This window comes from Gorilla gorilla, chromosome 7 (genome assembly GCF_029281585.2).
Source record: "Gorilla gorilla gorilla isolate KB3781 chromosome 7, NHGRI_mGorGor1-v2.1_pri, whole genome shotgun sequence".
Taxonomy (NCBI): Eukaryota; Metazoa; Chordata; class Mammalia; order Primates; family Hominidae; genus Gorilla; species Gorilla gorilla.
The window spans coordinates 90045696-90073369 of record NC_073231.2 but is presented as its reverse complement, the minus strand read 5'-3'; the positions used below and the strand labels follow the sequence as shown (position 1 = coordinate 90073369).

Sequence of the window (27674 nt, the reverse complement as noted above, 5' to 3'; positions counted from 1 at the left end):
AAAAGAATGCAAGTGGATGAAATTTGGACAGCCCTAAGAAATCTGGGGCATATGGTTGTTATGTGCATTGAAACAATTCTTAAAGAACTTGATGCACCAGCTGATGAAATAAAAATGATGCACAAAAAAGTAGGTGGCCTATCCAAGGAGAAATGCTGAGCACTAGCAGATTAAACTGATTTACTTTTTATTTTAAAAACTGTTAGTTTTGGCCGGGTGCGGTGGCTCACACCTGTAATCCCAGTACTTTGGGAGGCTGAGGTGGGTGAATCACCAGAGGTCAGGAATTTGAGACCAGCCTGGCCAACATGGTGAAACCCCGTCTCTACTAAAAATACAAAAATTAGCCGGGTGTGGTGGCGGGCACCTCTAATCGCAGCTGCCTGGGAGGCTGAGGCATGAGAATCACTTGACTCCTGGTGGCAGATGTTGCAGTGAGCCGAGATTGTACCACTAGGACTGGCCACTGTACTCCAGCCTGGGCGATACAGTGAGACTCAGTCTCAAAATAAAAAAAAGAAAAACTGTTAGTTTCATGTTATTTTTTAGACCAACTTTATCTAAACAGATAACTTTAAAAAAGTTATTTGGTATCCCTTCACCTTCTCTTCCTTATAATTATCTCACATTTGTACCCATAATGTTTTCTTAATGAAAGTAAAGATCTAGAGTAAATCAAAATGAATGCTATGTTGAATTCTTTCATTTCACACAAACATATTGTATCCACTACATGCCAGCCACTGGGCCAGGTCCTGGTTGAGGGAAGAGATGCCCTTCAATTGGACAACACTGCAAAAACTGAGAATGGATTTATACTTAATAAAAGTGGTTGCTGCTGCAGAGAAAAAAAGAAAGTGTGAGTGAGAAATGAGAAGGACTAGTTGTCACAATAAGACTAATGTATTATTCTGAAGTGCAACTGGAAAGTTTTGGTGTCATTTAAGTTCTTAAAGACCTTTATTTTGTCTGCTTTTGCCTTGGTAAGCCTTAGTGTCAAAGTGAAGCAATTTTATGTTTTCATAAAGGAGTGAATGGAGGGGAAGGAGATGCTTCAAGGTCAATCACACCAATTCTGCTTCCCCAACCTCCGTGGTAAGGGCTGTCAATTATTAAATGTTTGAAAAGGTTTGCTCTGACTGTAGCTTTCTCTGTGTTGCTAGTCAGTGGTGCTTCTAAAGCTCTTGGGAAACAATATGATACAATACGATGTTTTTTTTTTTTTTTCTGAAAAGGGGGAACTAATAATCTTGTTAACTAATACATTTTTTTTGGCCATTATTGATTTGTCAAAGGATCCGTGTGTCTGCTCTTCAGCATCCCCTAGGGAGAGTCCACGTTATTTCTAAGAAGACAGGAGAGAAGGAGGGAGAAAAAAACGTGCAGATCAAAAGGCCTCAGAAAAAAACAAAGTGGGATGAAATACTGGGCTTTATTCTGTACAACCTAAGCATTTTCTACCTTTGATGAGTCAAGGTATCCTTAATTTTTTATTCTTGTGGTTAGTGATGGTGGAGAGAGGAATACAAATGGCTGGCTTGTTTCTACAGAAAGAGGAGTATAGTTCAAAGTGGATTAAGGTGGGCAGTTTAGGGTCAACATGTGACAGGACTGGTCGATGCTAGGGTGGGCAGTGGTTGGAGGATGACCCCTAATGCATCAAAGACTGAGAAAGATTTCAAAACATGAATTAATTGCAAAGGTTCTGGAAGGCAAGTTGAGATTTGGATTTTATTCTCAGTCCTAGCCTTAGTTTTGCAAGCCTGGTCTAAGTCACAGTAACCTGTCATGTGCGTGCTGTATTAGACTATGAAACAGAGTTTGTGAACGTGTCACTACATTTTCCTGTTACACTTGATTTTTCCTTCTGGCTTTTACTGATCTCACTCCAAGTCTTCTTCTCTCCAAAACGATGGTGGGCTGTTCTTTCCTCTCGAGTGGCCACTGATGTAACCACTCAGGGGTGGCCCAGCCATAGGCTAAACAGTGAACTATGGCAGGCTTTCAGATGGAGCAATCTTCCCAGAGATGATAATTGTTGGCTGAGACAAATAGGCTTAATCTCTCACAAATTTGAACTAATACATCCACAGGGACATTGTTAATTGATGATGGTTGCTGAAGCTAAAATGTGTAGTAGTCCTGGTTGATGTGGTCTTTCCATGAGCTGGTTGTTTGCAACCACATGAACCTGAGCAATAGAAAGACCTAGTAAAAATTTATTTAATTTCTTATCCTTTGGTTCCTACATTAGTCAATGAAATTTGTATACTCACTTTTTTCCCTTTATGAACATTTTCCTAGAACAGCATTTCTCAATGTTTTTAATCTTGAGAACTCTTTATACTCTTAAAAATGGAAGGTCTGAAAGACCTTTTGTTTATATGCATTATATCCATCAATATTTACTATATTAAAGTTAAAACTGATAATTAAAAATATTTTCTTATTTATTTAAAAATAAAAAACTCATTATATGGTAATATAAAAATATGTTCTTTAAGCAAAGAAAATCCTATCTAGCAAAACAATACTGAAGAGGGTAGGCATTGCTTTATTTTTGCAAATATTTTGAGTGTCTGAACTGATAAAAGACAGCAGGATTCTCAAATGCATATTTAGTCTGTTGCAATATGTCCTGTTGATTGAAGTTTATGAAGAAAATTCAGGCTAACACAGTCTAAAGGGAGAAAAAAAGGAGAGTTTTAATAGACTTTTCAGATAGTTGTGGATATTTTCCTTTATTATACCTAAATTTGACAAGTTATAGTTTCTTTTTTTTTTCTTTTGAGACGGAGTCTTGCTGTCGCCCAGGCTGGAGTGCAGTGGCATGATCTTGACTCACTGCAAGCTCCGCCTGCCGAGTTCACGCCATTCTCCTGCCTCAGGCACCCGCCACCACACCTGGCTAATTTTTTTGTATTTTTAGTACAGACGGGGTTTCACGGTGTTAGCCAGGATGGTCTCGATCTCCTGACCTCGTGATCCGCCTGCCTCGGCCTCCCAAAGTGCTGGGATTACAGGCGTGAGCCATTGCGCCTGGCCGACAAGTTATGGTTTCTTAAAGATTAGTTACAAGTAAATTCTAAAACCATATCAATGAACTTTTCGTACTCTGTCATGTAAAGACCCATTAGTCTACACTACACTTTGAATGGTCTTTTTATCCATACTTGACTTTGTAATATTATGTCTTGATCATTTGGAAAATGTTGGTTCAGCAAATTATACAGATCTTCAAAATGCTGACATAATTCTAAAATATAAAAAAGTCAGAGGGAGGAGCCAAGATGGCCGAATAGGAACAGCTCCGGTCTACAGCTCCCAGTGTGAGCGACGCAGAAGACGGGTGATTTCTGCATTTCCATCTGAGGTACTGGGTTCATCTCACTAGGGAGTGCCAGACAGTGGGCGCAGGCCAGTGGGTGCACGTACCGTGCGCGAGCCGAAGGAGGGCGAGGCATTGCCTCACCTGGGAAGCACAAGGGGTCAGGGAGTTCCTTTTCCGAGTCAAAGAAAGGGGTGACGGACGCACCTGGAAAATCGGGTCACTCCCACCCGAATATTGCGCTTTTCAGACCGGCTTAAAAAACGGCACACCACGAGACTATATCCCACACCTGGCTCGGAGGGTCCTACGCCCACGGAATCTCGCTGATTGCTAGCACAACAGTCTGAGATCAAACTGCAAGGCGGCAGCGAGGCTGGGGGAGGGGCGCCCGCCATTGCCCAGGCTTGCTTAGGTAAACAAAGCAGCCGGGAAGCTCGAACTGGGTGGAGCCCACCACAGCTCAAGGAGACTTGCCTGCCTCTGTAGGCTCCACCTCTGGGGGCAGGGCACAGACAAACAAAAAGACAGCAGTAACCTCTGCAGACTTAAATGTCCCTGTCTGACAGCTTTGAGGAGAGCAGTGGTTCTCCCAGCACGCAGCTGGAGATCTGAGAAGGGGCAGACTGCCTCCTCAAGTGGGTCCCTGACCCCTGACCCCCGAGCAGCCTAACTGGGAGGCACCCCCCAGCAGGGGCACACTGACACCTCACAGGGCAGGGTATTCCAACAGACCTGCAGCTGAGGGTCCTGTCTGTTAGAAGGAAAACTAACAAACAGAAAGGACATCCACACCGAAAACCCATCTGTACATCACCATCATCAAAGACCAAAAGTAGATAAAACCACAAAGATGGGGAAAAAACAGAACAGAAAAACTGGAAACTCTAAAACGCAGAGCACCTCTCCTCCTCCAAAGGAACGCAGTTCCTCACCAGCAACGGAACAAAGCTGGATGGAGAATGATTTTGACGAGCTGAGAGAAGAAGGCTTCACACGATCAAATTACTCTGAGCTACGGGAGGACATTCAAACAAAGGCAAAGAAGTTGAAAACTTTGAAAAAAATTTAGAAGAATGTATAACTAGAATAACCAATACAGAGAAGTGCTTAAAGGAGCTGATGGAGCTGAAAACCAAGGCTCGAGAACTACGTGAAGAATGCAGAAGCCTCAGGAGCTGATGCGATCAACTGGAAGAAAGGGTATCAGCAATGGAAGATGAAATGAATGAAATGAAGCGAGAAGGGAAGTCTAGAGAAAAAAGAATAAAAAGAAATGAGCAAAGCCTCCAAGAAATATGGGACTGTGTGAAAAGACCAAATCTACGTCTGATTGGTGTACCTGAAAGTGATGCGGAGAATGGAACCAAGTTGGAAAACACTCTGCAGGATATTATCCAGGAGAACTTCCCCAATCTAGCAAGGCAGGCCAACATTCAGATTCAGGAAATACAGAGAATGCCACAAAGATACTCCTCGAGAAGAGCAACTCCAAGACATATAATTGTCAGATTCACCAAAGTTGAAATGAAGGAAAAAATGTTAAGGGCAGCCAGAGAGAAAGGTCGGGTTACCCTCAAAGGGAAGCCCATCAGACTATCAGCGGATTTCTCGGCAGAAACCCTACAAGCCAGAAGAGAGTGGGGGCCAATATTCAACATTCTTAAAGAAAAGAATTTTCAGCCCAGAATTTCATATCCAGCCAAACTAAGCTTCATAAGTGAAGGAGGAATAAAATACTTTACAGACAAGCAAATGCTGAGAGATTTTGTCACCACCAGGCCTGCCCTAAAAGAGCTCCTAAAGGAAGCGCTAAACATGGAAAGGAACAACCGGTACCAGCCGCTGCAAAATCATGCCAAAATGTAAAGACCATCGAGACTAGGAAGAAACTGCATCAACTAATGAGCAAAATCACCAGCTAACATCATAATGACAGGATCAAATTCACACATAACAATATTAACTTTAAATGTAAATGGACTAAATTCTCCAAATAAAAGACACAGACTGGCAAGTTGGATAAAGAGTCAAGACCCATCAGTGTGCTGTATTCAGGAAACCCATCTCATGTGCAGAGACACACATAGGCTCAAAATAAAAGGATGGAGGAAGATCTACCAAGCAAATGGAAAACAAAAAAAGGCAGGGGTTGCAATCCTAGTCTCTGATAAAACACACTTTAAACCAACAAAGATCAAAAGAGACAAAGAAGGCCATTACATAATGGTAAAGGGATCAATTCAACAAGAGGAGCTAACTATCCTAAATATATATGCACCCAATACAGGAGCACCCAGATTCATAAAGCAAGTCCTGAGTGACCTACAAAGAGACTTAGACTCCCACACATTAATAATGGGAGACTTTAACACCCCACTGTCAACATTAGACAGATCAACGAGACAGAAAGTCAACAAGGATACCCAGGAATTGAACTCAGCTCTGCACCAAGCAGACCTAATAGACATCTACAGAACTCTCCACCCCAAATCAACAGAATATACATTTTTTTCAGCACCACACCACACCTATTCCAAAATTGACCACATAGTTGGAAGTAAAGCTCTCCTCAGCAAATGTAAAAGAACAGAAATTATAACAAACTATCTCTCAGACCACAGTGCAATCAAACTAGAACTCAGGATTAAAAATCTCACTCAAAGCCGCTCAACTACATGGAAACTGAACAACCGGCTCCTGAATGACTACTGGGTACATAACGAAATGAAGGCAGAAATAAAGATGTTCTTTGAAACCAACGAGAACAAAGAGACAACATACCAGAATCTCTGGGATGCATTCAAAGCAGTGTGTAGAGGGAAATTTATAGCACTAAATGCCCACAAGGGAAAGCAGGAAAGATCCAAAATTGACACCCTAACATCACAATTAAAAGAACTAGAAAAGCAAGAGCAAACACATTCAAAAGCTAGCAGAAGGCAAGAAATAACTAAAATCAGAGCAGAACTGAAGGAAATAGAGACACAAAAAACCCTTCAAAAAATCAATGAATCCAGGAGCTGGTTTTCTGAAAGGATCAACAAAATTGATAGACTGCTAGCAAGACTAATAAAGAAAAAAAGAGAGAAGAATCAAATAGACACAATAAAAAATGATAAAGGGGATATCACCACTGATCCCACAGAAATACAAACTACCATCAGAGAATACTACAAACACCTCTACGCAAATAAACTAGAAAATCTAGAAGAAATGGATACATTCCTCGACACATACACTCTCCCAAGACTAAACCAGGAAGAAGTTGAATCTCTGAATAGACCAATAACAGGAGCTGAAATTGTGGCAATAATCAATAGTTTACCAACCAAAAAGAGTCCAGGACCAGATGGATTCACAGACGAATTCTACCAGAGGTATAAGAAGGAACTGGTACCATTCCTTCTGAAACTATTCCAATCAATAGAAAAAGAGGGAATCCTCCCTAACTCATTTTATGAGGCCAGCATCTTTCTGATACCAAAGCCTGGCAGAGACACAACCAAAAAAGAGAATTTTAGACCAATATCCTTGATGAACATTGATGCAAAAATCCTCAATAAATTACTGGCAAACCAAATCCAGCAGCACATCAAAAAGCTTATCCACCATGATCAAGTGGGCTTCATCCCTGGGATGCAAGGCTGGTTCAATATACGCAAATCAATAAATGTAATCCAGCATATAAACAGAGCCAAAGACAAAAACCACATGATTATCTCAGTAGATGCAGAAAAAGCCTTTGACAAAATTCAACAACCCTTCATGCTAAAAACTCTCAATAAATTAGGCATTGATGGGACGTATTTCAAAATAATAAGAGCTATCTATGACAAACCCACAGCCAATATCATACTGAATGGGCAAAAACTGGAAGCATTCCCTTTGAAAACTGGCACAAGACAGGGATGCCCTCTCTCACCGCTCCTATTCAACATAGTGTTGGAAGTTCTGGCCAGGGCAATCAGGCAGGAGAAGGAAATAAAGGGTATTCAATTAGGAAAAGAGGAAGTCAAATTGTCCCTGTTTGCAGATGACATGATTGTTTATCTAGAAAACCCCATTGTCTCAGCCCAAAATCTCCTTAAGCTGATAAGCAACTTCAGCAAAGTCTCAGGATACAAAATCAATGTACAAAAATCACAAGCATTCTTATACACCAACAACAGACAAACAGAGAGCCAAATCATGAGTGAACTCCCATTCACAATTGCTTCAAAGAGAATAAAATACCTAGGAATCCAACTTTCAAGGGATGTGAAGGACCTCTTCAAGGAGAACTACAAACCACTGCTCAAGGAAATAAAAGAGGATACAAACAAATGGAAGAACATTCCATGCTCATGGGTAGGAAGAATCAATATCGTGAAAATGGCCATACTGCCCAAGGTAATTTACAGATTCAATGCCATCACCATCAAGCTACCAATGACTTTCTTCACAGAGTTGGAAAAAACTACTTTAAAGTTCATATGGAACCAAAAAAGAGCCTGCATCGCCAAGTCAATCCTAAGCCAAAAGAACAAAGCTGGAGGCATCACACTACCTGACTTCAAACTATACTACAAGGCTACAGTAACCAAAACAGCATGGTACTGGTACCAAAACAGAGATATAGATCAATGGAGCAGAACAGAGCCCTCAGAAATAATGCCGCATACCTACAACTATCTGATCTTTGACAAACCTGAGAAAAACAAGCAATGGGGAAAGGATTCCCTATTTAATAAATGGTGCTGGGAAAACTGGCTAGCCATATGTAGAAAGCTGAAACTGGATCCCTTCCTTACACCTTATACAAAAATCAATTCAAGATGGATTAAAGATTTAAACGTTAGACCTAAAACCATAAAAACCCTAGAAGAAAACCTAGGCATTACCATTCAGGACATAGGCGTGGGCAAGGACTTCATGTCCAAAACACCAAAAGCAATGGCAACAAAAGACAAAATTGACAAATAGGATCTAATTAAACTAAAGAGCTTCTGCACAGCAAAAGAAACTTCCATCAGAGTGAACAGGCAACCTACAGAATGGGAGAAAATTTTTGCAACCTACTCATCTGACAAAGGGCTAATATCCAGAATCTACAATGAACACAAACAAATTTACAAGAAAAAAACAAACAACCCCGTCAAAAAGTGGGCGAAGGACATGAACAGACACTTCTCAAAAGAAGACATTTATGCAGCCAAAAAACACATGAAAAAATGCTCATCATCACTGGCCATCAGAGAAATGCAAATCAAAACCACTATGAGATATCATCTCACACCAGTTAGAATGGCAATCATTAAAAAGTCAGGAAACAACAGGTGCTGGAGAGGATGTGGAGAAATAGGAACACTTTTACACTGTTGGTGGGACTGTAAACTAGTTCAACCATTGTGGAAGTCAGTGTGGCGATTCCTCAGGGATCTAGAACTAGAAATACCATTTGACCCAGCCATCCCATTACTGGGTATATACCCAAAGGATTATAAATCATGCTGCTATAAAGACACATGCACACGTATGTTTATTGTGGCACTATTCACAATAGCAAAGACTTGGAACCAACCCAAATGTCCAACAATGATAGACTGGATTAAGAAAATGTGGCACATATACACCATGGAATACTATGCAGCCATAAAAAATGATGAGTTCATGTCCTTTGTAGGGACATGGATGAAATTGGAAACCATCATTCTCAGTAAACTATCGCAAGAACAAAAAACCAAACACCGCATATTCTCACTCATAGGTGGGAATTGAACAATGAGATCACATGGACACAGGAAGGGGAATATTACACTCTGGGGACTGTTGTGGGGTGGGGGGAGGGGGGAGGGATAGCACTGGGAGATTTACCTAATGCTAGATGACGAGTTAGTGGGTGCAGCGCACCAGCATGGCATATGTATACATATGTAACTAACCTGCACAATGTGCACATGTACCCTAAAACTTAAAGTATAATAAAAAAAAAAAGTCACTTTCAGCTCTGATATCAGAAAAATCTCTAAATCTTGGGAAGTTGTCAAACTCATTATGGCAGGCAAATGTTTTCCATAATACCAATTTTTGATAGAAAGTTTAAGTATTATCATTAGCAACAAATACAATTGGTTTTCCTAGAAGCGACAGGCTTCTTTCATTCTTTTTTTGAGAAAATATCTTGCAAATATCCAAGTCCAAATAATCATTATTTGCCTGCTGTCATTCTTTCTGATAAAATTTGTGTTCCAGGAAGAAATAGGTAGTTCAGGTTAAAAATCAATTGCACAACAGTTTCCCTCAAGACAACAATTGTACTTAGATATGCGTACTTCCCATTTTGGCACACAAAGTATTAAAGAGTGTACCTCAAGGGTTGAGATTTAATAATATCAAAAGTCTTGCTTCGTCAAGGACATTCTTAAGTGAAACTGGCTTTTTTTTTTTTTTCAAATACATGTTGTGCCTTGATTTTGTAAGGTACTGGCAGTTCTGTCCACCATTACTTTTGCATCATCAATGCAAATATCAACACAACAAAAAGGAAAATAATGTCTTAGTATTATTATGAAAATAATTTTGACCCTGTGGTTTGACCTTGTAGTTTATGCTTTGGGGACTTGGGGGAAAAAGCTGCAGAATTACAAAAAAATGTGAATTTTGTGCTATGGAAGTATTAGTAGAGAAAGAAAATGATTAAACAAGTAGGGAAATAATCACAGTGCAGTCAAAAGAAAAAAGTTTTCTAAATTCTAAGTGGTCTTAAAGACTAGGAATGAATTCTAAAAGACTGGGTGGGTAGTTAAGGTTTGGAGGGAAAGGAAAGTTAACTTGAGCTCATTAATTAGCTCATGCTGGTTAAATTTACAATGTTAGAAAAAGGAGCCCTTCAAATAACACATTATAAGAGAATGCCAGTACAACAGTGTATTCATTAGAGAAAAATGTCAAATATGTGGGGAAATGTTTACATTTTATTTAAAAGAATGGCTTATTTTAATGTATATAATTATATCTAGACTATGGAAGTGGTTATTTTTTGTTGTTTTGAAAAATAAAAGATCCTTGAAGTGACATTAATCCTATTAAAATTGTTAATAGGATGAATGTCACTTCAAGGATAAGTGAAAACCACAGAATGTGGCATTCATACAAAGCTAGTTCTGTCCTCACTGTGGAAATAGAAGATATTTTGGAAAAATCTTACTTCATAATAATATTTTATGGGAGAAAACTATAGCCTATTTGTATACTTTGTTCCATTGTAAAGTATAATTCTCTAATAGTTTTGCTACTATAGCCATGTAAAATTTTCCTGTCTTTCCCATCCAAAAGAACTGCCACAATCCACAGTGGCTTCAATATCCAAAGAATTTCTCACACCATTAGTGATAATGGCACACATTATAGTCATTAAAAAGAATGATGTACAATATACTCATAGACTGAAAAATTAAATTGTATGCATCTCACAGAAACAAATTTTATATGCACATATGTCAGTAATGCATTTATGTATATATATATATATATTTATACCAAATATTAATCGTGGTTACCTGTGATTGTTAGCAAAGGTGGTAGGATACAATTATAGATAACCTTCACTTTTCACTCTTTATTTCTGTGATATTTGATTTCTTCCAAGTATGCATTCCTTAAAAATTCAGGAAAAATCACAGAAAAAAAAATAAAAGGAACATTGCATTTTGCTTACAGTAGAAAATTTGAAAAGCCAAAAAAGTTTTTGAGAGGAAAATAAAAACCTTCATCAAGTTAGAAAGATAAGTTATATAAAAATAACTAGAATTCAAGATAGAGTCATACATTTAGTAGTATTCCAGTGATATGCTTTGGCATCAGAAACTATTTCTAACTATAAGAGTAGAAATAACCTTATACCACCTTGGAATCAGGGTGCCAGGGACAAAATTCCACTCCAACATTATTTGTTGTCCTTATGAATGAATAAGGGTATAAAGTAAGGATAGAAAAGTCAAATGCTCAGTAGGTTTCCATTTAAGCTACTGGTAAACTTCTTGTTTGTCTTTAAGGAGAACCCCACTATGAAGCCGGTCAGGTGGGGAGACAGCACCTCCATTCTCTTTAAGACAGAAATGTCTAATTTCTGAGACTCTCTGTCTTGTGGAGCACTGTCATCTACATGGACACAGGCAGGATGGCAGGTAAGTGAAAGGCAAGGACAGTATGTACTGGAAAGTCTTCATCTGCATAAAAGCAAGAGGAGAAAGGGCCTCTGAGCATTATTTGCTAAATGGTCTGTTATCATTTGTCCCCTCCAAATCTCATGTTGAAATTTGATCTCTCATGTTGGAGGTGAGGCCTAGTGGGAGGTATTTGGGGCCTCCCATTCATCGGGGAGGATCCCTCATGAATGGCTTCCTGCCATTCTCATGGAATCCAGTGAATTCTCCCTCTTAGTTCGTGTGAGATCTGGTTGGTTAAGAGTCAGACACCTGCCTTCCCTCACTCTCTTTCAGCCATGTGATGCTGCTTTCCTTCACCTTCCACCTTGAGTGGAAGCTCCATGAAGTCCTCACCAGATGCAGATGCTGGCGTCGTTCTTGTTTTATAGCCTGCAGAGCCATGAGCCTAAGAAATCTATTTTCTTTATAAATTACCCAGCCTCAGGTATTTCCTTTACAGCAAAACAAATGGACTAAGACATGGTCATGACAAAGGCTCCCGTAGAAAAGTGGTCTGGCCTTCTCCAAAACTGAGGGCAGCTGGGAGGCATAAACAGAAAAGGACATTGGACAACTCTGGGTTCAGCCTGAGAGACTCTCCTCACTAGAGAAGCAGATTTTCAGTTGTCCAATCAAGCTGCTAAAGAAAGAGGGGCTCATTTGTCAGACTATTTTGTCTATAACTAGGGTAGCCATATATGCCAATTTCCCCAAGGCAGTCTTGATTAGCTTCTATTTTTTGGCACAATTCTGAACAGTGTCACCTCTTTTATTCTAAAATGTTTTCTGAAATAAAAATGATTCTTATGGCTGAACTGTTCTTCTTCTGTTCTTATGGTTGAACTGTTCTTCTTCTGTTCTTATGGTTGAACTGTTGAGGAAAACAACATCCTGGACATGGCAGACTCTTGACTGTGTTGGCAAAAGAGTCATTCCCAATCAGGTTGCCTTTTGTCACGTTTCGTTACAGAGGCCAGGAAAGTGAAATACTTTTGCAGCCACCCTTGAGGCCAGGATTGGCCATTCTAAGTACTTTTGGCCAGAGAGTATTTTCTGGGGAATTTTACAAATATTTTGGTACTGACTTCTCTTCTTCCTGTTTTGAGTGAGGACATGATACTTGGAGCTGCAGCAGTCACCTTGAAACTCTGAGTGAAGGGCCAAAACAGTTTCAAAGACCAAAGTCCTAACAGTATTGAGCTGCTAATCCTATGCCAACAGTCAGCTAATCCAAGAACAGATTACAACTTTATTGATTTAAGTTTCTTTTAGGTTGGTTTTCTGTTATTTGCAGCTAACATAATTCCCAATGTACACAATGAGTTATTTTCTTCCCTTACTTTAGATTATTCAATCGGTTGACTTAGGCCTGGAAATCAACCTCTCATTTTGGCATGTAGCTCACTGCCTTTGGGGACATTAAATATATTCTTTGACTATCTCCCATTACAGGTACTGTATATAAATACTGAAACAAAACAATGGAAAAAGCAAATAGGAAATAGAGTGAGAATTAGGGGAACTGAGGGGAAGCAACAAGTTTACCTTCTTTAGATAGTTCTTATTTTGGAGACAGGATATTTATTTCCTGCGAGGTCTAAGGACTGTGCATTTAGCAAGGACCGTTCATTTTTCATCTTCCTCACTAATGTCTTAAGGGAGGGAAAGATAAATCTGAGTGTCATCAGGATACATATGGAGCTGAGGGCCACAGTTGCTAATTAAGTCCTCTCCAAAGACCCATTTGGATGCCTCGGCATACGTGATAAAAGAGATTACCCCCAATGATGTCATGTTTTTCCAGGCATCAAAAGAACCCCAAATTACCTTGTGTTAACAAGAGTGGTTGGAGAAAGCTAAGATACCACTACAATCTCCCCTTACCCTCTGCAAAGTGCTGGCTAAGTAGTATGGTCCTGATTTTCTGATAATTACTGCTTTAAGGAGATGGTATTTTGTTGCAGTGTCACTGAGGAAACAGAATTCCAATCATAACAGGCCCCAAAGCAATTTAAGTGTTGCAAACCAACCCCAAATAGAATTCACGTGAACCTTGCCAGAAATAGGAATATCACTTTCTTGAAGCTCAAGGGGAGAGAAAAGTAATTTGGGAAACAGACAGTACATTGCAAGGTTCTCCTTTGCCTTCGTGATGTTCATATGTCCACTGAGTCTGACTGGCAATTTAAAGAAATCTGTTTATTTTATTCTGTGTTTTTCCAAAGGATTTCCTCCCATTTTTCCTAGCTCCAGTTCTTAACCCACATGGAGAACCTGGCAGGAACTTATCAGGGCTGGTTCTTAGTCTGGTCCTATTCCCACAACATTCCCTGCCAAAATCAAGCCAAAATGATATCAGAATCCATCTATGAGATGAAGTAAGAGTGTCTTTCAGTTCACTTTCAGACAGCTGGATTCCAGCTTTAATGGCTGGTGAGCCAGCAGAACAGATAGACTGTTTTTTGTTTGTTTGTTTGTTTCAGACAAGGTCTCGCTCTATCACCCAGGCTGGAGTACAGTAGTGTAATCACAGCTCACTGCAGCATTGACCTCCTGAACTCAAGCTATCCTCCCACCTCAGTCTCCCAACATGCTGGGATTACAGGCATAAACCACCATGCATAGCCTTTAGGACTGTCTTTTTAACCTGAAAGCTAGATGGACACTAACAAAGATTGTCCTGTGTTTCTTTTGTGTGTGTGTGTGTGGAGGGGGAGCACTTTCATTTAGATACACAGATGATTTCCCTAAAGAAAGGATATCAGATCAGCAAATGGCCTGTTTTTATGAAATTTACTCTTAAGAAATGGATGTAAATATCCAAAAGTTTTCCAAATCTGGTCATGGAAGATGTAGCCCATTTAGCCCAAAGTTTCTCTCACCTTGTCTTCCACTAGTTAACTTTGTTTTTCAGGAAACATTCAGTTAACAATCAGTGAATTTTCTAAGCTGATTTACAGGTCTAAGCAACATACTCCTATGAGAATCTGACTTTCTGCTTGGTTAAAATGGAATAAAGCATTTACAATTTTGGATAGCCCCTGCTTAGACTAAGGGGTGGTAGAATTGTTCTATGTTATTGTAGGCTGCTAGCCCATGAAGATTAAGAATGAGATTCACTTGGCAATATCTGACCAAATACCAGAATGGAACAGGCCAATCACAAGGGTAAAATCAAGTCCTGTTTTAGCAGCAGGTCCAATAGGGACAAGGAAGTAAATTATTTCAATTTTGCTCCAGGATAAAAGCAAACATATGTTTCACTGATTTTTTGCAGGGCTCAAGGTGGTATTCAACAATTTTTTCAGTTTCTACAGCAAATTTCTAATATTAGCTGCATATCTATAAAATCATCAGATCATTGGAAGGTAATTACTTTCTATATGGCAGATGGAGTTCTATTAGGTTTTCACTGAGGCATCAATAAATAATGACACAATTTCTCAATAAAAAGAACTCATTTGGTAAATTTTCCAAGACAGCTATTTTCTTGCTCGCTGAAGACATGACAAGCAATATAAGTTGAAATAGAAACTAAATTTGTCTTAATTATATCTATGTATTCTAGGAGCTTATCTCCCAAACTGCTTACCATTATTTCTCTGTCCATCTGAATTACTAATGGAAACTAGGAATAGGTAAAATACTGAGGTTGAGTTGCTTAAGATAATAAAAGTTAAGATTTACTGGCAGGTGGTGAAGGAAGGGGATTTGGTTTGGATCTGTGTCCTCACCCAAATCTCATGTCCAAATGCAATCCCTAATCTGGAGGTTGGGCCTGGTGGGAGGTGATTGGATCATGTGGGGCAGGGTGGGGAGGTGGGTGGTTTCTCATGAATGGTTTTTCGCCATCCCGCAATGCTGTTCTTGTGTTATAGCTCTGTGAGATATGGTTGTTTAAAAGTGTGTAGCCCCTCCCCCACCTCTCTCTATCTTTCTTCTGCTCCAGCCATGTAAGATGTGCCTGCTACCCCTTTACCTTCTGCCATGATTGTAAGTTTCCTGAGGCCTCCCCAGAAGCAGAAGCCACTATGCTTCTTATGTAGCCTGCAGAACCCATGAGCCAATTAAACCTCTTTTCTTTATAAGTTACCCAGTCTCAGGTATTTCTTTATTGCATTGCAAGAACAGATTAATACAGAAGGGGTCAAATGATTCAGGAAAGTGGGAATAGGATAGTGGGTACACCACTTAGAGCCAGAAAACCCAACAGTTTTCTGTGGGAGAACCCAGAAGACACTCAGTTTAATCAAGTAATAAGAAGGTGTTGCTGGGAGGGGCACTGGAACCACTGAGAGGCTCAGATGCTATTAAAGAGTTGGGCTCCTAAAAGCAATGGGGTGATAAAAATCTGAAATATTAGAGACCAGATGGCATTTTAACCCTTGGAAGAAAGATACAAACAAATATCACAACAAGTGACAAAACCAGAGTGGCAGCCAGGGGTCTCAATCTGCAGAAAGCTTGGAGATGCTGAATGGGACACTGTATTCCTAGAGGCAGAAGAGTGAGGCAGCTGAAAGGATACTACTTAATTTATACAATCAAAACAAACCAAGGATGGATGATCAGGAAACTAAGGGCAATCACCTCAATAAAAGTCATGATCTATTGCTCAGTTTTTGAACTTGAGCCAACTCTCAGACTCTAAACCCACTGACTGAAGGAGAGGCAAGCATCCTATAAGGAAACACACTGCAATACCATGTAACCCTCTGTATCTTTCCCCAAATAGACCTATGGACATTTACTAGGAAAACATGCACTGGGGAAAGAAGGACACCTAGACTTGTGAGGATTGTTGGGCACACAGTCTGACTTTATTAGTACCTGGAGACTCAAAGTGGCACCCTGACCCCCAGTGGGTGGTAGATGGCGTCTTGACTCAGGACTGGCTAACTGTGAGTCCATCTAGCCCATGGACCTATGAAGATGCTATTTCTTTTGCCCCCTAAAGTATAACTGGAAGGGCCAGACTTAGTAGCTGGCAGAACACTCACATTGGTTCCTTGACCTGGGGGGTAAGAGAGCTCATAGAAGTGAAGGCAAAGTGAAAGGCTCTGAATCTGACCCCTCTTCCCAATTTGTCCCTGGCCCAGATAGTGAATCAAAGTAAATACCATGTCCTGCAATCTTGGACATTTTTAATGCTGAGGAAAGATTAATGCCACTCCTTAAAATACCTAAAGAATGCAAGGATGGTGGTCTCTGTCAAATTTAGTGAAATTGCATTTCCCCTGTAACAATCAAGGCCCTGAGACTTGCAGAGATTGCAGAGGCAGGAAATAGAAATTTCCCAAGTGAATCACTGGAGAAGTCCACTAGTCTTATCCCTGCAGAAACCAGGTGGTTCAACTGCTGCAAACAAGCAAGTAGTAATCTCAATTGCAGCTGCTGTGCTGGATGCAGCACTTTTGCTGGAGCAGATTAACACAGCCTCTGGCATAGGATATGCACACATTTACCTAGCACATATATTACTTTTTGTCTCTCAGGAAGGAGACACATAAGCAGTTTTCATTCATATGAGACATAGGAGAGTGTATTTTCATAGTCTTTCTCCAGGTCTGTGTTAACCTTTCCACCTTCAGTCATGATGTAGTCCAAAGGGATCTGTAATCATCTATAAATTCTGTAGAACATCAGATTCATTCGCCATGTTGATGACATAGTCATTGAGCTAGATGACAAGAAGTGACAAATACTTGGTAAGACACGTGTGCTTCCAAGGATGGGTGATAAACTTTTGGAAATGCAGGGGCCTACCACCCCAGTGAAGTTTGTAGGGGTCTGGGTCTGCTGCCTTGACAGAGTGACAGAAAGGTTTCTCAGAGACACAGCTGAGGTGCCAGCTTGGAGATGACCCCCTTAGAAGATGGGACACCATTTTCCAGGATATGTCTGGTCACCAGACCATCCATCTAGTGGTGAAGGCCAGGAATTCAAGACTAGCCTAGGCAACATGGTGAGACCCCGTCTCTACAAAAAAATTTAAAAAGAATTTAGCCAGGCATGGTGGTGTGCTCCAATAGTGCCAGCTACTCAGGAGGCTGAGGTGGGAGGATCACTTGAGCTCAGGAGTCCAAGGTTGCAGTGAGCTATAATTGCTCCACTGTACTCCCACCTGGGTGACAGAGCAAGACCCTGTTTCTAGAAAACATAATAAAAAAGAAGTGAATAATAGTGGTATAAGATGTGCACTGTAATAGATACTGGGGTGCTCTGCCCAGATCCCCCCTTCAGGACTGAGATATCCATCCTTCAACTGCTGGAAATATCAGCTGCTGATAGCTCACAGCTCATCTCTTGACGGGAATTGTACTCAGCCACAAGTAACTGCCTTACCCAGGTTTATGCCGCATATACCATCAGATGTTTACCAATAACAAATTATTGGTGGTTCCAGGATTAAAAATCACATGTCTGTTTGGTACGTGCTGTAGGGACATGCTAGTTCCAGATCTCAATGTAAGATCAGCCACAGTACTAGCTGCATTCACACTACAGTTCAGCCTCTCCCTCTGCCCATTCCTGCCTTCCTTATAGGTTTAACTCTCCTGAAATCACTTCCCAGTAAAACTGCACATATGTCTCAATTCCAGGTTTTGTTTTCCGGGGAGCCCAGTCTAACAAATGTTAATGCTTTGCATACATTATCTCATACTGTAGGAAAAAGATTCAAAATTGTCCCTGCCTCTCCCTGATACCTAGATTCTCAAAATTCATTAGTTATTTGGCAAATAATGAGAGATTACAATTGCCATGGGCCTAGAAGAAATACTGCTTCTGCAGTAATTTGCTCAAAACTACTGCAGGATTGTGGCTCTGGGGAAGATAAAAATTTCCCTTGGTTGATCATTTGAGGAAAGGCTGATTCAGCAAAGGTCTAATTATAAAATGAGAGGGAGGGATCTCACAGTGGTTAAAATAATGTTCAGCATGACTTAACAGCCAATAACAAGGTGTGCTGATGTCATCAAGCAAGGGACAGTTGTTTCCTGTTTCTGAGGTCTGATAGAAGCCTGTTGGAGTTTTAAATGTGGTCTCATCCAACTCACCCACTTATTTGCAGATTGGGGTTATGTTGATAGAAAACCTTTTTTGAACCACATATTAGGGACAGAATTTCAGCTACTACTGCTGTAACAACTACCCCCAAACTTAGTGGGTAAAACCTTAGGCTCACACATTCTGTGGGTCAGTAATTTGGACAGAGCACAGTTAGGGCAGCTTGCTTCTGCTCTACATTTTCTGGTGCCTAAACTAAGTCACTAAAAATGTTACAGAACAAGGCTGGGCATGGTGCCTCACGCTTGTAATCCCAGCACTGTGGGAGGCCGAGGCAGGTGGATCACCTGAGGACAGGAGTTGGAGACCAGCCTGACCAATATGGTGAAACCCTGTCTCTACTAAAAATACAAAACTTAGCTGGGCATGGTGGTGTATGCCTGTAATCCCAGCTACTCTGGAGGCTGAGACAGGAGAATTGCTTGAACCAAGGAGGCTCAGGTTGCAGTGAGCCGAGATTGCACCACTGCACTCCAGCCTGGGTGAGAGTGAGACTTCCTCTCAAAAAAAAAAAAAAAAAAAAAAAGTTACAGACCAAACCGGGGTCTGCTTGGCTGGTGCATTAAGATCATATATCTACACTGAGGTTTGCATTGGTAGAAAGAAAGGTGTTTATTTGCAGGGCTCCAAGAAGAAAGGATCAGACAGTTAATGCTTAAATCCTGAACTCCCCAATGACTGGGAGGTAAGGGTTTTTAAAGACAGGTAAATTTCAGGAAAGCAGAAATTGGAGGCAAAATTATAAATCAATACATGGAGGGTACACATTGGTTTTGGCCTAAAAAGGTGGAATATCTTGAAGTGGGGGCTTACAGGTCATAGGTAGCTTCAAAAATTTTCTGATTTGCAATTGGTTTAGGATGATAAGCTTTGTTTAAACATTTGGGGTCAGCAGAAAAGAATACTGGCTCCAGCTCACAGGTGTGAGCTCCAGGCCCCTCAGGAAGAAAAAAGAATCACAGTCAGAGTTCAGTCCCCAAATTCTCTCTTTCCTGAGGTCTCCCTGCTGATGGATCCATTTGGTGGGAGTCCACGTTTCTGAAATACAAGACAGGGACATATGTTAAGATGTGATCTTTAGTTTCTGTACTGGAACCAAATATCTTGTGACTCTAACTTCCTTGGCTATTGACTTAAGCTACTATTACCTTTTTCCTTATCAGGTTGCTTGTTTACTTTTCAAGGCTGGCTAGGTGCTTGGAATTTTCCTTGAAAGAAATCAAGATTTTCCTTTATTTCCATGCCTGGAGTGGGGAGCTGTAGGCCCCTAAGAAGAGATCTCGGCTCCATCTTGAAGTTGGAGTGACTCAATAGCTGGATGCTAGAAATATCTGGAGCACGTCACTCACGTGTCTGGTGGTTGATGCTCACGTTTGCCTGAGACCGCAGCTGGGCTGTCTGACTAGAGTATTTACAGGTGGTGTCTTCATTGAGTCTCTTTGTGTGGTAGTTTGTGCTTCCTCATGGCATGGAGACTGGGTTTTGTGAGCAAGTGCCCCAAGAGAACAAGGTAGAAGTGAATGGTGTTTTAATGATCTAGCAGATAGGTTTATTTTTGTTGTACCCTATTGGTAAAAGCTACTGTAAAGTTTCACCCATATTCATCTGAACGAGAACCAGCAGACCCACCACTTAATGTGATGATTACGTGGTAAGAAGGGAGGTGAGATGGGAGTTGCTGTTGTGGTCAACTCTGGAAAATACTTTTCACCACAGGTGGCTTACAAACAATATTAGTCCTTGAGATCTTCTCTGTTCCTTATATTCTTATTCGGTTTGACTGACAGATTGGCTGTTAGGATGAAAGACTAAATTCTCCTTATGTATTTGTTGAAATGAACCAAATTGAATCTGTGGGATTCCCAAAGGCCATGCAAAAAGCAAATGCTCGTGGTGAGGAAAAATGACATGACATTTTGCTCCTCAGTCCTGTTATGATTTGTGTTGCTCAGGGCTCCAATCCAAACTCCGGGGAATAACAGAGACCTGGAAAATGGGGACCCTAGTGCTGACATATGTCTGGGAGGGCAGAGTCTCTTCTGTGGAGGGCCTCAGGGGAGGTTACATATACAACATGCCCTCCAGCAGAATTCAAGCCTGACTGAATGTTACTGCACTTCCTGTGAGAATGGAAGGTGCTTTCCCTTTATAAAGGAGAGACAACTGCTTGAAATTACTGGGCCAGTAGTTAGGAGAGCTGAATTCTAGCTCTGGATCTTTCGTTTTAACAATTGCAAAGATATGAAACCAACCTTGACAGTTTAAGAGACCTAGGTTCTACCACCTGAGAATGGGGTTAGTGATCTCTAATATGAGATTTTATAGGATTATTGTGAAGCATAAACAAAATATACTCATACAAAGTCCTAACAGTTGTAGGGCACTGTAAAAGTGAAGGTATCAAGAAAGGTTTACTTATTAGTTTTTATCCATGGTTAAAGTCTTCATTGGGTAGGGCTTCCTCAATATGCTGCCTTGTAATAGAAGTGCTTTTTGGGGGTATAACCAAGCTTAGTGAAGCTCTTCCTAATTACCAAGTGGTTGATCTTGAGCCTGATGTTAGCCTGCCTAATACTCACAGTACCAAAATAAGATTAATCCTTGCCAACCCTTTGCTGTACCTAGCTAAGCTCTTCCCACTGTTTTCCCTGATTTTCCTACTTAATGTGATCAGAATGAATTCATATTCATTTTCTGTTTGGGCTTATTTCCCACTGTGGCTAGGACACTGCCTTGATATAAGTCTTTCAACTTTTCAGGTAGGCATTTAGTATTTTAAGATAATTCCAAAGACAGCTGTTGTCAGTAGATGATCCCAAATAGCTTTAAACTTTGATCCTTAGAGCAATGATAAGGAGGACAGGAGTTGGGAAAAAACCGATTTTCATGAGTCAACATAGCAACTTCATAAATTGAGTCATACTGTGTGAATATCACTACTGCACCAAAATAGAGAAAGAAAATACTGCCATGTCATCTGCCTCTCTTGTGCCTAAGCACCCTCCTCTGTCTCTCCTTCTGCCAAATGGAACAAAACCAGCATCTGGGAATGAGTAAACATTCTTAAGACAATCAAGAACTAAATGTTCAGTCCATAGATAGAAAAGAGAAACAGTGGGTGCTGGAGAATGATCTTCCCGAAATCTCAATATAAATAAAATCTACACATAGCAACAATACTGGTTTATTGCTTTGGTGCAAAGAGGCAGTGCACATTCCTGGGCAGGATATGGTCACAGGTATGAGCGCCATGAGCTTTTCTTGAGATTCATGAAGACTTCTGAAGCTTTGGTCACCTGGAGTGTGTGGCATTTGGGGCCTGTTCTTGCTCATAGGCAATAATTTTCTATTTGTAAGTGAAAGAAAATGCTTTAGTTTTTGTCCCCCCAGATAATTTTATCTTGAGATAAAAGCAAGATAACAAACCTTGTCAACTTTCCTTAAGTAGAAATATCTCTGCCACCTTGAGGTACACCACTGCAAAGTTATAAATTCTGACTCTTAAGCAAGTATTTTTAAATGATTTATTGTTTTGTTCTACTTAGAACATCTGTAAACCAACATTTATCTTTATATAAACTGTTTCAAATTCTCTTCCACTAGACAGTACGGAGATTTCTCAAAGAGCTTAAAGCAGATTACCATTTGATCCAGCAATCCGGATCTACCCAAAGGAAAAGAAGTCATTATATCAAAAAGACACCTGCATGCATATGTTTATCACAGCACAATTCACAATTGCAAAGATATGGAATCAACCTGAGTGTCTATCAGCTAACAAGTAGATAAAGAAAATGTGGTATATATACACATGAAACACTACTAATCCATAAAAAAGAATGAAATAATATCTTTCACAGCAACTTGGATGGAGTTGGAAGCCATTATTCTAAGTGAAGTAGCTTCTCGCTTATAGGTAGGAGCTAAGCTGTGCGTATGCAAAGGCCTACAGAATGTTATAATGGTCATTGGAGACTCAGAAGTGTGGAGACTGGGAGGGCAGTGAAGAATGAAAAATTACCTATCGGGTACAGTGTACACTACATGAGTGTGGGGTGCACTAAAATCTCAGACTTCACCACTATACAATTCATCTATATAACCAAAATCTGCTTGTGCCCTAAAGCTAGTGAAATAAAAAGTAAAAAAGTAAAATAAAAATTTGGGAGCCTAATTATTTCTTCATAGTAGGAAGAAATGATTTGATAACTGCAAATTTCACAATTAGCAGTGCTAAGTTAAAAAATTTTGTTTAAGGAAGGTAAATCTGATATGAGGTTGTACTTCTGATTCCTCACAAAATTCTTTTAATAATTCTGATGTATGTAGTAGCTTATATTTTTGGGACATTTACATTGTGTCAGGTAATTTTTTAAAAGTTTGATTTTATTTTTAATTGACAAGTAATAATTGTATATATTTATGGGGTACAATGTGATGTTTCAATACATGTATGCATTGTGGAGTGATCGTCAGGCTAATTAGCATATCTGTCATCTCAAATATTTATCATTTCTTTGTAGTGAGAACATTTAAAATCCTCTCTTGCCAGGTGCGGTGGCTCACGTCTGTAATCCCAGCACTTTGGGAGGGCAAGGTGGGCAGATCACCTGAGGTCAGGAGTTTGACACCAACCTGGCCAACATGGCGAAACCCCATCTCCAGTAAAAATACAAAAATTAGCCGGGCGTGGTGACAGGTGCCTGTAATCCGAGCTACTTGGGAGTCTGAGGCAGGAGAATCGCTTGAACCCGGGAAGGCAGAGGTTGTAGTGAGCTGAGATTGTGGCACTGCCCTCCAGCCTGGGTGACAAGAGTGAGACTCTATCTCAAAAAAATAAAAATAAAAATAAAATCCTCCCTTTTACCTCTTTTGAAATATACCATACATTATTATTAACTATAACACTGTGCTGTGCAGTAGAACACCAGAACTTCTTTCTTTTAACTGTAACTTCATACTTGCTGACCAGTGTCTCTTCTTTTCCTGTCCCACCCCAATCCCCAGCCTCTGGTAACCTCTATTCTATTGTCTACTTCCATGAGTCTGACTTTTTTTTTTTTTTTGGGACAGAGTCTTGCTCTGTCACCCAGGTTAGAGTGCAGTGGCACGATCTCGGCTCACTGCAAGCTCCGCCTCCTGGGTTCACGCCATTCTTCTGCCTCAGCCTCCCAAGTAGCTGGGACTACAGGCGCCTGCCACCACGCCTGGCTAATTTTTTGTAATTTTTAGTAGAGACGGGGTTTCACTGTCTTAGCCAGGATGGTCTTGATCTCCTGAAGTCGTGATCTGCCCGCCTTGGACTCCCAAAGTGCTGGGATTACAGAGTCTGACTTTTTTTGATTCTGCATATAAATGAGATCATATGGTATTTGTCTCTCTGTGCCTGGTTTATTTCCATGAGTCTGACTTTTTTTGATTCTGCATATAAATGAGATCATATGGTATTTGTCTCTCTGTGCCTGGTTTATTTCACTTAAAATACTGTCCTCTAGGTTCATCCACATTGTTGCAAATGACAGAATTTCCTGACTTTTCAAGGCCGAATTGTATTCCACTGTGTATATATATGACATTTTAAAACTCCACTCATCCATTGACAGACACCTAGGTTGATTCCATTTCTTGGCTATTGTGAATAAAGCTGTAATGAACATGGAAATGCAGGCATGTCTTTGGCATACTGATTTCAATTCCTTTGAGTATATACCCAATAGTGGGATTGCTGAATCATACGGTGATTCTAATTTCAGCTTTTTGAGGAAACTTCATACTGTTTTCCATAATGGCTGCACTAATTTACAGTATCACCAACAGTGTTCCCTTTTCTCCATGTGCTGGCCAACATTTGTTATCTTTCATCTTTTTGATAAAGCTATTTTTACATGTGTGCAATAGTATGTCACTGTGGTTTTAATTTGCATCTCTCTGATGATTAGTAATGTTGTGCATTTAAAAATATATCTATTAGGCTGGGCACAGTGCTCACGCCTGTAATCCCAGCACTTTGGGAGGCCAAGGTGGATGGATCATGAGGTCAGGAGTTCAAGACCAGCATGGCCAAGATGGTGAAACCCTGTCTCTACAAAAAAACTACAAAAATTAGCCAGGTGCGGTGGCAGGTGCCTGTAATCCCAGCTACTCAGGAGGCTGAGGTAGGAGAATCACTTGTATTGGGGCAGCAGAGGTTGCAGTGAGCTGAGATCGTGTCACTGTACTCCAGCCTGGGTAACAGAGTGAGACTTCATCTCAAAAAAAAAAAAAAAAATATATATATATATATATATATATGCCATTTTAATGTCTTCTTTTGAGAAATGTCTATTCAAGTCGTTTGCCCATCTTTTCACTAGGGTATTTGTTTTCTTGTTATTGACGGAATGGAGTTCCTTATAGATTTTGGATATTAGCCCCTTTTCCAATGTATAATTTGCAAATATTTCCTCCCAATCTGTGGGTCGTCTCCTCGTCCTATTAATTGTTTCCTTTGCTGTGTCTTTTAGTTTAATGCAAGTTCATTTGTCATTGCCTATGCTTTAGGGGTCCTAGCCAAGAAATATCTGCCCAGACCAATGTTATGGAGCTTTCCCCTATGTTTTCTTCCAGTTTCAGGTTTTATATTTAAGTCTTCAATCCATTTTGAGTTGATTTTTGTATATGGTGAGAGGTAGAGATGTAGTTTCATTCTTCTGCATATGAATATCCAGTTTTGCCATCATTATTTATGGAAGAGACTGTCCTTTTCTCCATTGTGTGTTCTTGTCACCATTGTTGAAAAAATTTAAAAATTTTGTGTAAATAAGGAAAGTAAAACTGATATCAGGTTGTACTCCTGATTCCTGAAAAAATTCTTCCTGTAATTCTGATATAAATAGTATCTTATAGTTTTGGAGCATTTATATTGTGGCAAGTACTTAGTTAAGTTCTTAAATATAGTATTTCACTTACATTTCATTATAGCTCTATGAAGTAAGTGCTATAGTGCCATTTTACAGATGAGAAAATCAAGTTTCAGAGAGGTGAATAAACTCAGTCAAGGACACATACATAGTGAGTGGCTGAGCCTAGATTTAAGCCTAGATCTGTCTGATGTCAAAGGCCAAGCTCTTTCCACTATAAAGTATTGCTTTTCAAGTCACGAAGTTATAAAGTTCATTCCAAGTCCATGAGTTTCCATATCAATGATAAAGATGAGAGATTCTTTAAATATGGCTCTTTTTCCTTCTGGGCCATGGCCAGACTACACTTCTAAGCCTGCCAAGAAGTTAATTATGGCCAGGTAATGGAGTTCTTGCTTATGGACTCTATAGGGATAAACTATGCATATAATTTTTCAGATCTGGTCCATAAAATCTTCTTCATGACTCTCCATGTTTTCTTCCCAATATTCCAGGGGATGACAATACCCAGGGCAATCTTGGAAACCATGCAAGCTATATATATGTAGAAGATGGCACGACCTTTGTCTATCTGGGCGTTGAATGACTCTATGGAATGGAGTTTCCTCCTGGCAACAAATGCATTTTATGTGACTGAGAAATAAGCTTTGGTAGTGACATTTTGGAATTTATGGGTTAGAGTAGCTGGTGTTGATTTTGAGGTAAATTCCTATGTTATTTAAGTGGCATGCTATTGTAACAAAAACCTATAATATATGGCATTGGCTTAGCAGTTGGGTAGTGAGAAAATTGATATCACAGGCAGAAGAACTAGAGTTCCATCTTATTCAGTGACAATATTTTTGCTAGAACCATCAACCTGAGAAAACCTGAAGTCAGTGTGGTGTTTACTGAGCCTGAAGTAAAGCAGTGTGTTAGGAGTGTGTATTGGTTGTTATGGGCTGTCATTAGGAAGATATTGCAAGAAAGAGATGAGTTCAGGAAAGAGTTGGAGAAAGTACGGTGATGAAAAAGCATTTAGAGGAGTGGAAACATTTTTTACTCTGCTAGACCACATAACAGTAAAAGACGGAAATGTGTGAGTGACAAAGATTCATTAAAATTTAGCCTTAGGTAAAAAAAAATCTTTCAATAACAGCCATCATTTGCATATCCAAAAACTCACTAATATGCTGTGCTAAATTTAACTAAATTGACTGTTAGCCCTGAGTTACCATTAATAGTATAAAGAACAGCCAGAAGCTATGAAATATGAGTTTTAAAAAAACATGTCCTGGATCAAATTCTTAGGAAGAGTCCTCAGTTTAACTGGAGCAAACCACAGTGGTGACTGGGGATAGCAGTAATGATGACTTTGTCCCCTGCTTAACCAAAAAACAATACATGGGTTAATATACCCAGTTATTGAGTACCTACTACAAGCACAGCATTGGGTGTGTCAACAGTAATAAGACTCAAATCAGCTGTAGAAAAGGAAAAGTCATACACCAAGAGTTAAAATACTGTAGTCCCCCTCTTATCTAAAGGGGATAAGTAACAAGACCCCCACTGGATGTCTGAAACTCGAACTGTGCAGGTTGTATAAACACAATTACATGACGTTAAAGATAAGATTAAGTTCTTCATAATGAAGATGCAAATCTGGGTTTAGTCACCAACTTGTGTGGCCTTAAACAAGTAATTTCACTTCTGTGGGCTTCATTGGTAACTTGAGGGATTTTTGTTATGTGATCTGAGAGGCTAAAATAAACACCTCTGTATCAACTAACATGGACCCTAAGATTAAGGAAACAAAAGTTAGCTATGGATGGAGAGTGGAGGATTCAGAGATTGGCCTGTATGGCAACTCCCTAAATTCGTTTGGCCATAAGAAAGACTAAACTCTTGCGAAATCCCCTAGCAATGGAAGCTATCAGGCCAATCAATTATCAGACCCCTCCTAACTCTGATTTTCAACTCAGACCCACTAAAGAGGAATGGCCTTACAAACATTCTTTCCTGATATGCAACTGCAGACCTTAAGCCAGTTTTGGCCTGCTTATAGAGGCTGTGCCATGAACTGTCTTTCTGTCCTTTAGTAAGCCTTTTGACATAAAAAGCCAAATTCCACCTCATTTTATTGGTAAAACCCTGCCCCAGGTGAACATGGGATGTATGCTACATATATGTTTGCCCATTGCACATGTGCTC

General features: G+C 40.0%; 1 long non-coding RNA gene across 1 annotated transcript in view; it reads left to right on the top strand.

Annotated features, from left to right (window-relative positions):
* LOC109027973 (uncharacterized) overlaps positions 1 to 27674 on the top strand; it is a 131134-nt gene that overhangs the window by 62232 nt on the left and 41228 nt on the right. The window contains exon 3 of the long non-coding RNA XR_010135005.1: positions 11365 to 11496. This is a non-coding gene — a long non-coding RNA (uncharacterized lncRNA). The remainder of the gene's footprint in view (positions 1 to 11364; positions 11497 to 27674) is intronic.